The following is a 14,784-nucleotide window of genomic DNA, read 5'->3' on the forward strand; positions in this document are numbered from 1 at the left end:
CGCAAATGCCTACTATAGGCCAGAGACTATTTGAAGTGCTAGGGATACATCAGTGAATAGAACAGGTGAAATTATCTCTGTGCTCATAGACTTTACATTTTAGTGGTTTCTAGAATTAAGTGAGATAATACATATAAAGAGTTTAAAAATACTGTTTGGTACAAAATGAGAATTCAATAAATATCATCTATCGTTATTCTTTCATTAGTGCTGTCTCTTAAACCATTTAGTTTATACTAATGTAATATGAACAAAGAATACTTCAGAAAAAAGTATCATAACTTTTTCAACCTACTGGGTCCCATCTCCTAGTTCTTCGTTTTTTATGATAAAATTCACTTCAATCTTAATATTTCTGAATTGCCCTTTAGTTCATGAAAATCTAACAATCACGTTTGTTGTTTTGTTGTTAAATAATATTCCTCTCCTTTGTAAAATTTATCAGTGAATAACACAAAACTGAAATTATTGCCTTTATATACTAATGAAGTGTGTTAAAAGGTTTTAGACTACTTTTAACTGACTGCTAAAAATTCAAATTTTTAAAAGTTAACTCTCCTATTATTTTATCTTTTTTATATCTATGAAGCCCTTTCACTTTATTCCTGATTGATGTGGATAGGAATATACCACCCAGAAAAGTAGATCAGTCGAAGGGCAGAATTGCTTTTCAGATACAGAAGAGTCCTATCTATAAACCATTGGGCTGAAGGATTTCACTCTGTGGATGTTAGGTGGAATTATCCATTGTTTTAACATTACACGAATTTAATTAGTCACTACCTGCAAAAGATGTTTTGAGCTTTCTTAAGATGCTTTATTTTTTCCTTTTAGATAAACATCTTTCCCCTAATTTATGGTGTCTGAGAGATGCTACTTGTTGGATATAGATGATGTAGAATTGGAAATAACTAAATGTCTTCCCTTTGGCATGTAACAGTTGAGCATGCCAGTGTCAAAATGACTTAGGTGACTTGGGGGCATTTCAGTACACTCTGGAGGAAACTCATTTACCTCCTGCCTCCACTTGTGGAATCCCAGGAGTTTGAGATTGATTAGGTAATTAACACTACCTCAATAGGTGGTTTCTAGAGCACTAGATGTATTCCTAAAAATTAGCTGGTTTTGGAAAATTAATGCGATGAGCCTGTTATGATTACCTCAGGAGACCTCTTCTTTACTGTTCACGTCAAGAAAGAATAAGCAGTCATATACATGGATGCATAGACAGATGTTAAAGAAACTTAAAAGGTAATATTAAATATACATATGCATTTCTATAGACTCGAAAGATGGAGAATTTTAAGAATCTAAAGTCAGTTTTTGATTACAAATATGAAATTTAAAATTGGTTGGAATAAGAAGAAAAAGAATTCTGCTTCATCATCCACAATTGCAACCTCAAAGATAGATTAATAAGAAAGACCATTTTCTCATTAAAACTCTGGAAACATCAATTTTTTAAATTAATAAAGTATGGTTATTTTTTAACATCTTTATTGGAGAATAATTGCTTTACAATGTTGTGTTAGTTTCTGCTGTACAACAAAGTGAATCAGCTATAATTATACATATATCCCCATATCCCCTCCCTCTTGAGTCTCCCTCCCACCCTCCCTATCGCACCCCTCTAGGTGGTCACAAAGCACCGAGCCGATCTCCCTGTGCTATGCAGCAGCTTCCCACTAGCCATCCATTTTACATTTGGTAGTGCATATATGTCAATGCTACTCTCACTTCCCCTTCCCCTCCTGTGTCCTCAAGTCCATTCTCTACGTCTGCATCTTTATTCCTGCACTGTCACTAGGTTCATCAGTACCGTTTTTTTAGATTCCACATATATGCGTTAGCATACGGTATTTGTTTTTCTCTTTCTGACTTACTTCACTCTGTACGACAGCCTGTAGGTCTATCCACCTCACTACAAATAACTCAATTTCGTTCCTTCTTATGGCTGAGTAATATTCCATTGTGTGTGTGTGTGTGTGTGTGTGTGTGTGTGTGTGTGTGTGTGTGTATATAATTTCACATCTTCTTTATCCATTCATCTGTCCATGGACATTTAGGTTGCTTCCATGTCCTGACTATTGTAAATAGTGCTTCGGTGAACATTGTGGTACATGTATCTTTTTGAATAATGGTTTTCTCATGGTATATGCCCAGTAGTGGGATTGCTGGGTCATATGGTAGTTCTATTTTTAGTTTTTTAAGGAACCTCCATACTGTTCTCCATAGTGGCTGTATCAATTTACATTCCCACTAACAGTGCAAGAGGGTTCCCCTTTCTCCACACCCTCTCCAGCATTTACTGTTTCTAAATTTTTTGATGATGGCCATTCTGATGGGTGTGAGGTGATACCTCATTGTGGTTTTGATTTGCATTTCTCTAATGGTTAGTGATGTTGAGCATCTGAAGTATAGTTGATTTATGACATTGTGTTAATTTCTGCTATATAGCAAAGTGATTCAGTTATACATCTATCTACATTCTTTTTTTAATATTCTTTGCCATTATGGTTTATCATAGGATACTGTATATAGTTCCCTGTGCTATACAGTAGGACCTTGTTGTTTGTCCATCCTATACATAAAAGTTTACATCTGCTCACCCCAACCTCCCACTCCACCCTCCCCCAACCCCCTCCCCCTGTGGAAACATCAACTTCTTTCTATCCTAAATTTTGGCCACCATCAACTCTCCCCATATTATGTCAGTAGCCTTCCAACTGTCCTCCATGCCTTGTCCACGGTCTTGGCCACCTTATATCTGCTCTCTACTATTAAAGAACAAATCAAGTTCATTCAGTTAATTATTACCATATCACAAACCTGGTCATAGTACTCTGCTGCCATGGCTTTCCATTACTTAATAAAGTTCGGGTGTCTCGCCAGAGCCCTTCATGATCAGGCTTTTGCCTACCTTTCCATCCTATCTCTTATCCATTGCTTTAGTCTCCTTTCCTAATCTAGGCTATATGCAGTCTCGGGGAACTTATGTCCAGACTCTTATAAATGCTATTCTTTCTCCCTGAAACATCTTTTCCCAAATTTGCCAAGCTAACTCCTATCCTCCCATCAGGAATCAGCTAAAAAAAGAATCTCCAGAAGAAACTCCTCTTACTCGTGGCCCACTTCCCCTACCCTAAGACTTGATTTAAAAGTCTCTTCAATATGCTAAAACTACAACACCTAAATATCCCTATCACGTGTTCATTTGAAATATTTAAAAAATTTTTTATTTTATATTTGAGGATAGTTGATTTACAATGCTGTGTTAGTTTCAGGTGTACAGCAAAGTGATTCAGTTTTACATATAATTATAGAAATATTTTTTTAATTACCTGTAAAATTTTCTTCCTCACCTATTGGCCTGTAAGTTCCCAGGTCAGGATCTGAATCTTGTTCTCCATCCTGTATCATTGAGTGGAACACTGTGATTTCTCAGTACACATTATTGAAAAAAAAGGTTTGTCAACAGTGCACAAGGCATGCTGCTGGGTCCTGCCGGTACTCATGAACTTTTCTGCCTGTGGTGAAATAGTGTAGTAAAGATGTAAGAGAATTGAATTCAGGTTAAAGAGACTGGAGAATTCCTCCTGTGATGGGCTATCTTAGGCGTCAATTTGAGTGGGACATAGTGTGCCCAAATATTTGGTTAAATATTATTCTGGATTTGTCTGTGAGAATGTTTCTGGAAGAGATTAGCATTTGAATCAGTGGACCCAGTAAAGCTGCTGGCCCTCCCCAGTGTGGGTGGGCCTCATCTAATCTGTTGGAGGCCTGATTAGAACAAGAGGCAGATAAAGGAGAATTCACCCCTTCCGCCTGACTGCTTTCAAACTGGGACATTGGTCTTCTCCTGCACTTGGACTAGAACTTATAGCATCCACCTTCCTGGTTCTCAGGTCTTAAGACTCAGAGAGGAACTACGTCACCAGCTCTCAGGGTCCCCAGCTCCCAGCTTGCAGATAGCAGATCCTGAGACTTCTCAGCCTCCATAATCACTAGAGCTAATTCTTTATAATGAAACTCTTTATATATATATATATATATATATATATATATATATATATATATATATATATATATATATATATATATATAAAACAGAATCCTATCGATTCTGTTTCTCTGGAGAACACTAATACACTTCCTCTGCAAAAGTTAAATTTGTTTCTAACCAGAATCAAGCAAGGTAGAACTTTTCTCCCCCCAAATGATGTAATGGCTAAAAAGAGAAAAGGAAGCTCGATATCATTCCCTAAATTCAACGATAAGTGGAATTCTCAGCAAGTTATTTTTTCTTCAGATGCTAAGCCTGGTGACATACGTAAATTGCTTTAATGGAGATGAAGACCATACAGTGAGGCCAGCAAAATTTTTTCTGTTAAGGTCAGTTAGCAAATAGGTTAGGCTTTGCCGGCCATATGGCCTTTGTCACTACTACTCCACTAGGCATTTATGATGTGATGTGAAAGCAGCCATTGACAATATATACATAAAGAGGCATGATAGTATTCCAGTAAAACTTTATTTGTAAAAATAGGTAGCAGGTCTGTTTTTGCCTATGGTCCATAGCTTGCTGGCCCCCGGTATAGGGGTTTAGATAGAGAGGGAATAGTAAGTCAGACAGCCTGGGTTTGAGCTCTAGCTTCACCCACAATCTGCTCTGCAACCACGTGCGGGTCACTTAAACTCTATTAAGGAAGTACCCACTCTTTAGGTTTGCTGTGGGTATTGAATGAACCATGTGCCTCTGTTGCTCAAAGAAGCAGTTGAAATATAGTAAGTGTTCTATTGAAGGTCAGTTATTATTATTCTTTTCAGCTTCTTTTCTTCGGCACTGAAGGTTTGGGGTTTTGTATACACCACCAATTTTCAAAAAAGAATGTAAAGTAACCTGAAACGAAGTTACAGTGAATTTTGTAGAAGAGACCTTTCAGTGCCATTGTGGACGCAATCTGGAGTTTTGGAAAGTGTTCCTGCAAATATTATTTAGTAATCTCACTCTGCTAATGTATCCTCTTCAGCAACAAAGAACATCTTGTTGCAGTGAAGCCAGAGAAACTGTCCTGAGGAAAAAACAGTTTAGATAAGACTTGGGAGGGAAATGAAATTTTAACCACTTCAGCGTTCAGCTTTCTTGTACAGCTTCTCCAGGTTTTGACATTTAGTTTCCCTCAATGACCCAATTTTGTCTTTTCTAATGCAGAATCTTCCAGTGGTTTAAACTGATAGGAAATAACCCAGTAAAGACATGGCCATATTTACTTCTCGTTAAGGTCAGTCATAAATATCTCACCCCAAATTATCTTTACTATTTACCACTTTGATCATTTTACCCTCATCATGAAAAACCCTGAAGCAGCTTTTAATTCTCCTTTACACATTGTGACCAAATGCTTCCTGTGGAGTTTGCAGCTCCATGCGGGTTTCTCAGGACCCTCCCACACTATCCCTGACTCCCCCAAGCCCCCAGTCCCCTCCAGCCGGATAGGGAAGCAACCCTTTCATGTGTGCATTCCCAGGACCTGAGCTATGTCTGGAAGGCTTTCTCCCTCCTGTCTTGATGGGGTCCCTCCCTTCTATCATTTATGGAGCTTATCAGATCACACTTCCTTCTCAACCTTCCCCAAATAACTGAAAATGCAGAAGGAGGTCCCTGCCCGCCCCGCTCCGCCATTGCCATGCCTTTGGAAGAACAGAAAATTCTGCCTACAAAGGCAAGAGGGCATGTCCCACACATTTTACACTTTTTTGTGTGTGTTGCTCTAATCTTTGCATTTTATATGATTTGAATGCTGTTCTTTAAGGCAGTGCTCTCCGTCACTGATTCCTAATTCCAATAAGACACGCGGGGAATCTTGTGTCCTCTGGGAACCGGGTCTTCTAGACTCACAGAGATACAAGGACAGGAAGCACAGTCCTCCAAGGTTACCAGAAGTGAGAGTAAGTACCAGTGTGTGGTCAGTGAAACGGTCCCCAGAGATGTCTGTGTCTTAATCCCTGAAACCTTTGAATATGATGTTACACAACAAAAGACACTTAACAGAGGTAATTAAAGTTCTAGTTAAAATAGGGAGATTGCCGTGGATTATTTGGATGGGCTTATTCTGTGATTACATGAACGCCTAAAGACAGAAAACCTGTTCTGACTTGAGTAGACGGATAGAGCAGCGGGAGAAATCAGAGAAGTTCAAACTATGAAAGGGACTCGACCGACCGCTGCTGGAAGAGAGCCACTTGAACAGCTGAGAAGGAACGGAGGCCGCCTCTAGGAGGAAAGACCTGCCCCCAGGTACCAGCTTGCAAAGAAACAGGGGCTTCAGTTCTAGGTTTGAAGACCTGAATTTTCAAGGAACTGAATTCAGTTGACGTTACGTGAGCTTGAAAGTACATTCTCCCCTGGCGCCTCTAGGTAGATGTACGGGCCTGCCAGTACCTTGACTTTGGCTTTGGGACACTCTAAGCAGAGACCAAGCCTACAGAACTGGGAGATAATCAATGGGTCTTGGTTTAAGTTACTTTGTTTTTCATCATTTGTTATAGCAGTAATAGAAAACTTAGACAAGAGGCCACTCCTACTTTAAACATTTGGCATCCCAACTTGTGTGTTCTCTCTATTGTAAAGAGTGCATCATAAAATGGTTCATGCTTTAAGGCAGGGGTCCCCAAACTCCGGGCCACAGACCAGTCCCTGTCCGAGGCAGGGCAGGAGGTGCGCGCCGGGCCAGTGAGCGAAGCTTCATCTGCCTCTCCCCATCGCTCACATCACCGCCCGGACCATCCCCCACCCCCATTCCCGTCCATGGAAAAATTGTCTTCCACGAAACCGGTCCCTGGTGACAAAGAGGTTGGGGACCGCTGCTTTAAGGTGTACACTGTATCCTAGAAGATGGTTCCCAACCCTCCCCAAATTTCATCACCAAACTAGTTCCTCACTGTGCTTTCAGCAGGCCGTCCCAATACTCCATCAGACTGGCAGTGTCTGGGAGTGTAGCATATGACAAAACCAAGGGATCTCATATTCACGTGGCCACTCTCTCACTATAAGCCTTCAGATAGCAGAGCTGGCTAAGATCCTATGAGAAAGAAAGGGAAACACACACCCAGACTATTTATCAATTATAATTAATTAGGATAAATTACAGCCCCTTCCACAGTGGAAGAGGTCCAGTGTAATCAACTTGCCAGCATGTGTGTGGCTGGTGGCTGTTTTTCAAGGGGTGGCGCTGCATTAGGGGCTCAGTGTTTTTTCTGCGTTGCTATGCAGGATATCAGCTTCGTGGGTGGGCCCATGCTGGTGGGCCCATGCATGTGTAGTGTTCATCCTTGCCACCTTAGCTATGTTATAGATTAACTCATTGTACCAGCCCTGAAGTGACTAAGGACAAAAGTTACATATGTCAACTGGCTGGTTATTCTGTCTCCCTGGTTACTTAGTGCTTTTCCTTAGTAGATAATCTTCTGTGAATGTTAACATGTAACACAAAAAAATAGGTAACACATATTCTCGCTTTGCAGAAGGCATGGACCTGTCCAGAACCTAGAGGACTAAATCTTGATGATCCTATTAAACTTGCCATAAAGTCCACCTGGCGTCTTTTCCCACCACAGATACGTCTAATAGCTTAGAGTCTACTGGTCATCTAGCCCAAGTGGCAGAGCTTGTATCACTGCCTAGACCTTGGACAAAGCCTTTTTCTGCTATGGTCCCCACCCAGGGCGGGTGGCCTTTCTTGTCATTTGGAGAATGTATTAAAGTAGTGTTCTCAAGTGTGGAATATGCTGCTTCCAGAACCCCCAAAGGCCCTACAAGGCATTGTACCCCCTTAGTTATGGGACGGGTGAGATGCAATAATTTGTCCTTCAGTTTGAAGGAAATTTCTTGGCCAAACGATTGAACTCCTAAAAACGTTACTGCTGCAGTTGACCCTGGATATTCACAGACTTTGTCTTCAGTCTTCTGGAGTGTGTACCTCACCAAGGGCTTCAATGTACTTGCTATTCTTGTTCAGCTATTGCTATTAACATGATGTCATCATTGTAGTGGACCATTGTCACGTTCTGCTGAATGTCCAGACCCTTTGGACTCTATAGTGACAAATGGGAAAGTTAACATAGCCCTGGGGCAAGACGACAAACACCTACTGTGGTAGAGATCTGCTAAACAGGGATTGTAGTTACATTGAAGATTCCAAGCCATTGGAAACTTCTAGCACCTTTCCTTTCAACTATTTCTGCCCTACGTGAAAACATCAGCCCACAGGGAGAATGTTGCAAAAGATAATTTGAGGCTGTTGTAATTAGTGGGTAAAGCTAAGACATGATAAGTCCTGGGGGGTTCCCACACCTCAAGGAGACACTACTGTCTTGTATTTGGATCTTGGCCTTTGTAAGTCCAGATTGGTCTCTAGGAAACCAAACTATGCTAAAAGAAACTCCCCACAGACTGGTTTATGCCATTGTACTTAATTCCCAGGCCACTTCCTAAGAGCAGGGTATCAGAGAATGCTACTAGAAATCACAAAGATGCTTGGCACCATGAAAAAGTAAAGACAGCATTCTGTTTGGGGGTTCATTTATCTGGGTATAGCAAAGCTGAAAGAATTTTCCAGTAGTACTTGTGGACTTATACCAACGAGTGAGTCCATTTAATGCTTAGTAGTAGTGGCTAACCAACACTGGCAAATCGTTCACTAATCAGCTTCCCTTTCCAATATTCTTTATCAGACATCAAAACCTTTTGCCAAGGGAGATCAGCTCAGTGCTTTGTGACCACCTAGAGGGGTGGGATAGGGAGGGTGGGAGGGAGGGAGACGCAAGAGGAAGTAGATATGGGGATATATGTATATGTATAGCTGGTTCACTTTGTTACACAGCAGAAACTAACACACCATTGTAAAGCAATTATACTCCAATAAAGATGTTAAAAAATAAAATAATAAATACATCAAAAACCTTCTGCCATTATATTACCATTATATTACCTCATGTTATAATTTCCAGTATTACAGTTTATCTTGCAATACATTTGGAATCAGCTTCTTATTGAGATTGTTCAGGAGAGATGGTGTCCATGATCGGAACAACAGCTAAATATTATATCTTATCTTTTTTTTTTTTTGCGGTACGCGGGCCTCTCACTGTTGTGGCCTCTCCCGTTGCGGACCACAGGCTCCAGATGCGCAGGCTCAGCGGCCATGGCTCACGGGCCCAGCCGCTCCGCGGTATGTGGGATCTTCCTGGACCGGGGCACGAACCCGTGTCCCCTGCATCGGCAGGCGGACTCTCAACCACTGCGCCACCAGGGAAGCCCTAAATATTATATCTTAAACTGGTTTGCTACTCTTTGCAAGATTTTGCAAAAGATTTCCCAGAAGATTTCTGCAAATGGTGAATTCTTTCTACTTTCTATTGTGAAATAGACACTTGTGGAGATTATCTCTAAATGTATGGGTATAGGATCGGGTTCAGAGGTAGACGTGTATTTTTCTATCTTGAGCTTTATTCTTTGACATCCTTCTTATCTAATGTGTCATGGGTATGAGGAGTAGGACCCTACTGCCACAACTGTACCCCAAGATCTTCTCTGGGATACGGTCTGCATAAGAAGGATGGGAAGCAAGGAAATGATTTCTTCTTCAAATAGAAGTAGAGGACTTCACCTCAAGGCTGGAAGGAAGCAGCAAAAGAACCTAAATGGGGATGAATACCTACACACACACACACACACACACACACACACACACACACACACACAAATCGTAGTTTACACTTACTGAGGGCTTATTATTTGCCAAGGACTTAAAAAGTGTTTTCCTCGCATTATCTCATTGAACCTTCACAATGCTGTAAGATATGTTCTATAATCACTTCCATTTTAGCAAATGAAGAAACTGAAGCAAAATACCTGACATGTTTGTACTACACAAGGTAACACAGCCAGTAAATATAGGAAAACCTGGATTCTACAGGGGTTGGCTAAGACTATGGTCTGTACTAGGCTAGCACATACATAGCTAAAGCTCCCTCACCCCCCAAAATATTGTTCCTTGTCACCAAATAAGACATAAAAAGGAAAAATTATTACTTTATATATAAAGCAGTGTTGTACACATTGATAAATTTGAATAGTGTATTCAGGTCTGTCCCTTTTCTACCCCATTATCTGCTTGATTAAATATAAACTGCTCAATCTAAACTTCAAGTCCCTGCACAATGTGTCTCCAACCTGCCTGCATAAACCATGTCTTTTATTTTCTGTATCGTGTTGCTTTGACATCTGAGGCTTGCTGACACTGGAGAGACTGCCCCTCCCTGGATTCCTAGAAAGAGTAAACAACTCAACTTCAAGTGTGATTTTCAAATGCAGATTAACCAGTCCAAAGCCTACACATCCAACCACCTCCTTTATTGAGGTCTCCCACCCCAGGCCACTATCTCCCTCCCCTAATCACCCCAGGATCAGGTGTCAGCTAACTAAGAGCACTGTATGCCCCATAGCCCACTGAATTAGTCAAACCAGCCAATCTAAAAGCCTACTTACCTACCTCGCCCATTCTTTCCACAGAAATCACAGCAAAGGCTCTTGTCCACATGTTTCTCCTGTTCCTCCTGCCTCCTGATCCACCCTGGTGCTTTTCCCGGTGGTCTTCCTCCTACATCGTGTGCCATGCCTCCTGTTTCTAGGTGCTCTTCCTGACTTACTCCTTTTCCTTGTTTATGGAAACATCCTTCCTGGTTTCCTTCATCTGTATCTTTGTTCATGCTGGTCTTCTGTGCCAATCACACGTGCACTTCCCTTACCACAATTCTACACCTCCTCCCCTAGGCACACTCATCTCTATCTTTTATACCTGTCTTTAGTGAACTGGAAATTAATTAAGATCCTTTCTCCATTGAACGAGGAAGTAAGATTTTATGGCATGTCTTATACTCTGCCTTACAATGTACAATACCTTCCTATTATTGACAGGGCAGGGAGTATATCTTATTCATTTTGTAATCTACTAAAGCACTTACCCCAGTTTACTCACTTATCCATTCTTCAAGTAATGTTTATTGATGACCTACTATGTGTCGGACAGTATAGAGAATGAGTAAAGAAGACAAGATTCCCTGAAAGGATTTCAGAAAAACCACATAAACTAGAATTCGTAAGGATGAGTGAGAGTACTCCAGAGAAGGAAGTGAGATGGAAATTATGAGGTTAAACAATGTAAACAGCATGAACAAAATATACAGAAGCATGACAGCTCATGAGGGCGTTTTAGGACTGTAGTAAGTCTGGTGTGCCTGGATCAGTAGTTCATAGTCATGAATGTTCATTAGATGTATCTATGAAATGTTTTCAAAATATTCATGTCCAGGTCCCAACACTAGGAATCCCACTTTAGTAGGTACATCAATCAGGAGCCCCACAGAAAAGAGCTGGCAGAATAAAAATGGGTAATTTAAAGAGAAATTAATGTAGGTGCGCTTTACCATGGCATGGGCTAAACCAACAAAGAAGGAATAATACAGTACTCCAGCATTTTAGAACTACAAACAAGAGGGGAGTGAGGACCCTAAAAGGGAAAGAGAGGAGGTGTTACCAGAACCAGATTGGTTAGCTTTACAGAGGGACTGCCCAGTAACCCTCAGCAGAGGGCTTTAGCCAACACAGGGAGAGAGGCTGGAGAATAATGACCTAGTCTCGCTCTCTTCCTGGTCTTTTCCAGCCATCCATTGAGAAAATCTAGCAAAACGCTAGGGGCTCAGGAAGTCTGTTGTTGTAGCTCATAAAGATCAGCTTCCCTGGGCATAGAGCATGGTGGAGAAGATGGACAGTGGATCTGAATGGGCAAAAGGAAGATCTCTAGCACATGTGCCGGAGGGAGCCTGGGCATACGTGTTTTGAGATAACCCTCAGGTGGTTGTCCCCTTTTATGGCTCCAAGACCAATTGACTCTGTGTCATTCATTTATTCATTCATTTAAGAAATATCATTTGAGCACCCACTATTTGTATGACCCAATGCTGGTTGCTGGGAAAATAGGGTTGAGAAAAACAGAAAAAAATAATAATAATAATAAGAAAAAAAAAGAAAAACAGAAAAAATTCTTTTTTTCAACCATGTCACAACCCCCTGGGTGAAGCTATAGCGATTGCATAGTCCCAGGACGGCATAGCTTTTTTCCTGTTATTCCACCTGCATAGCTGATATTTGACTCCAGGCTGCCACGACCCACAGTACCATCCTGTCTCGGGCCACATTCTTCTATAGGGGTCACTGTCACCAATGATGCTACTGCTACGGTCCTAACACTGTCCCTGAAACTACCACTGACCCTGTGGCTGAATCTAGCTTTTCATGCCAATCCTTCTTCCTTCAGGTTAGATTTTCTCCCAGGCGCCAAATATTCTTTTTCTTCCTCCTGGAGAGAATCTAAACATAATTTAGTTGATGCAAATAGATGCAGAAAGATGTGGAGAGATGCCACCCAATTTCCTTGGGCTCAGCAAGGACACCAGGTACACCATACTCACTAAATTAGACTTTAAAGTTTAAATTATGGAAGTAACCATACCTGTTGATTCTCTTCTAGTAAGTACTAAACTGGAGTAGAGCGCCACGCCTTAATGGGGTCAGTGGGACATTTACGCAGGATTTACCCTGGGAGCACACAAGAGTCTGGTGGTGGGGCGGGGGGTGTTGGGAGGAAATCTTTGAAACAAGCATTATCAAGCAACAGGTTTAAGAAGCAGAAATTAGGTTTAAACAATAGGATAAACAATGGTAGGTTAAAATGATAAAGTCTTTTGAATATTAGGAGATTACTTTGCTTCAGGTTTGCGTTTATGAGTTCTGTGCCACACATCTTGCCAAATCTTGTTATTTCACGCCATTGGCGGGCCTTTGACTTGAACCTAGCATGGCAGTCCTAAGGCATCACTTGCAGTTGTGATCACACAGCCTTCTCCTAACCTTAAAATGCGCATCTTCTTCATGTACATCTGATGTTCACACCATATTATTCACTCAAGTCTCAGTTCATCCTTTTAGAATTCTAGGGTCTCTATCCTCTTATGTCCTTTTACATCCAAGACCCCTCAGAAAGCAGGCTCCATGTGCAATACCTAGTTTACTGATATAGCAATTAGGAATTTAATAAGTGGATTGTGATGGAAGATGAACACGGTGGTCCCAAAGCCATCCAATTACCTATTTTGGAGATCCCTCCATGCCCAAGACCTAAAGCAATGTCAGCTCTTTGTCTATATCAACTCATTTGTATCTAGTCCATACTGGATGTCTCCACAGTACCATAATCAGTACCTTTTTCTGTTCATTTTCAGATTAGTTTAACACATATTCCAGTCCCCACAATACTGGTATATAAAATTCTAATAAGTATTTTATGATCCTAAGGTTTTTAGAGATCTTTTCTTTCTTTCAATAATATTGATGTAACATTAATGTTTAAAGTCATTAGTTTTTATCTTTTGCAGCTTGGTAATTCTCAGGGTCCATTAACTAAGCCTATGAGATTAGAGTGTTTTTCTAACATGATAGCAAGGAAATAAATCAAGATTCTATTTTCTGCTGAGATGACAACCAGCACCATTTTCAAAGAATTTAATCCACGAATGTCTCCTGCCCTTTGGTTTAGATGAGAAGTTAAATGAACAATTATTGATCATCATATCTCAATTTGCAAGGATTATAAACTTTTCACAAACCCTGTTATTTATCAGTGCTTTCATTAGCAGCATTTAAAATATTCTGCAACTGAAATTTTATCAAACAAGTTTAACAACAAAGGCAAAAGATTTAACAACTGAGGTTTAGTTTACTTGAAAACCAAGCATAACGCTGCTCCTAAGTTCGGTTTTCCATTCTTCCCCCACAACTTTCAAAAATTTTTATTTTGTTCCTTGCCCGTGGCTCATAATAACATCTTTGTCTGGCTTCTGAATTCTTCCTTGTCATTTAATGCCAGCTGGAGTCCTAAGGAGCCCTGGCTTCACTTCTAGCTTTTAACTTCTCCAGACTATAGGCCATTAATTGTTTAGTAAAAGAGCTGAAGATCAGATAAAGTTGCTTAAACCCCTCCCAGGCCAATGGCCTTTGTAGCCTGAGATCTCTTTGCAAGTCATTCTGCTTCCCTCAGAGCTATTGTGCTATCAGCTCTGCAGGGTTTCAACAGTATCTTTTTGTTGAACTCTGTCTACCTTCTTCTCTAAGGCACTGAAAGGGTTAAGTAACATTAAAATCAAAATTTATTTGACCTTTACCCTTTCCATCAGTTGTGCTCTGGTTTGGATATACATGGTCTTTCTCCTTCCTTGGTTTCCCTCCCAGAGCTTCACATTTACGGTTAATGAAACTATTAAAGAAGAAGGTGTTACATACTTAGGCTGTAATTTAATATAGCTCTTCTGTTTACTTAATTAATTAACCCATAACTGCCTCTACACCCAAATTGTTCATGGTGGCTTATAAGAGTACATGCTACAGAAAATAGGGGTGGGGAGAATGTATACACACGCACACACACATATATATACATCTATATTATATAAATAGAGTAGATATGTAATATTCACTACAGAAAAAAGTACAAATATATAATGCAATAGGAGACAGAAATATATATACATATATTTTTATATGGAACTATATGTAATTAATTAACATATTGATAATATTAATATATATTATTAATTATATAATATATAACATTACATAAAATATATATTGAATATATATATATAAGTAGGGACACGTTAAATAGGGAT

The sequence above is a fragment of the Globicephala melas genome, chromosome 17 (genome assembly GCF_963455315.2).
Source record: "Globicephala melas chromosome 17, mGloMel1.2, whole genome shotgun sequence".
NCBI classification, from domain to species: domain Eukaryota; kingdom Metazoa; phylum Chordata; class Mammalia; order Artiodactyla; family Delphinidae; genus Globicephala; species Globicephala melas.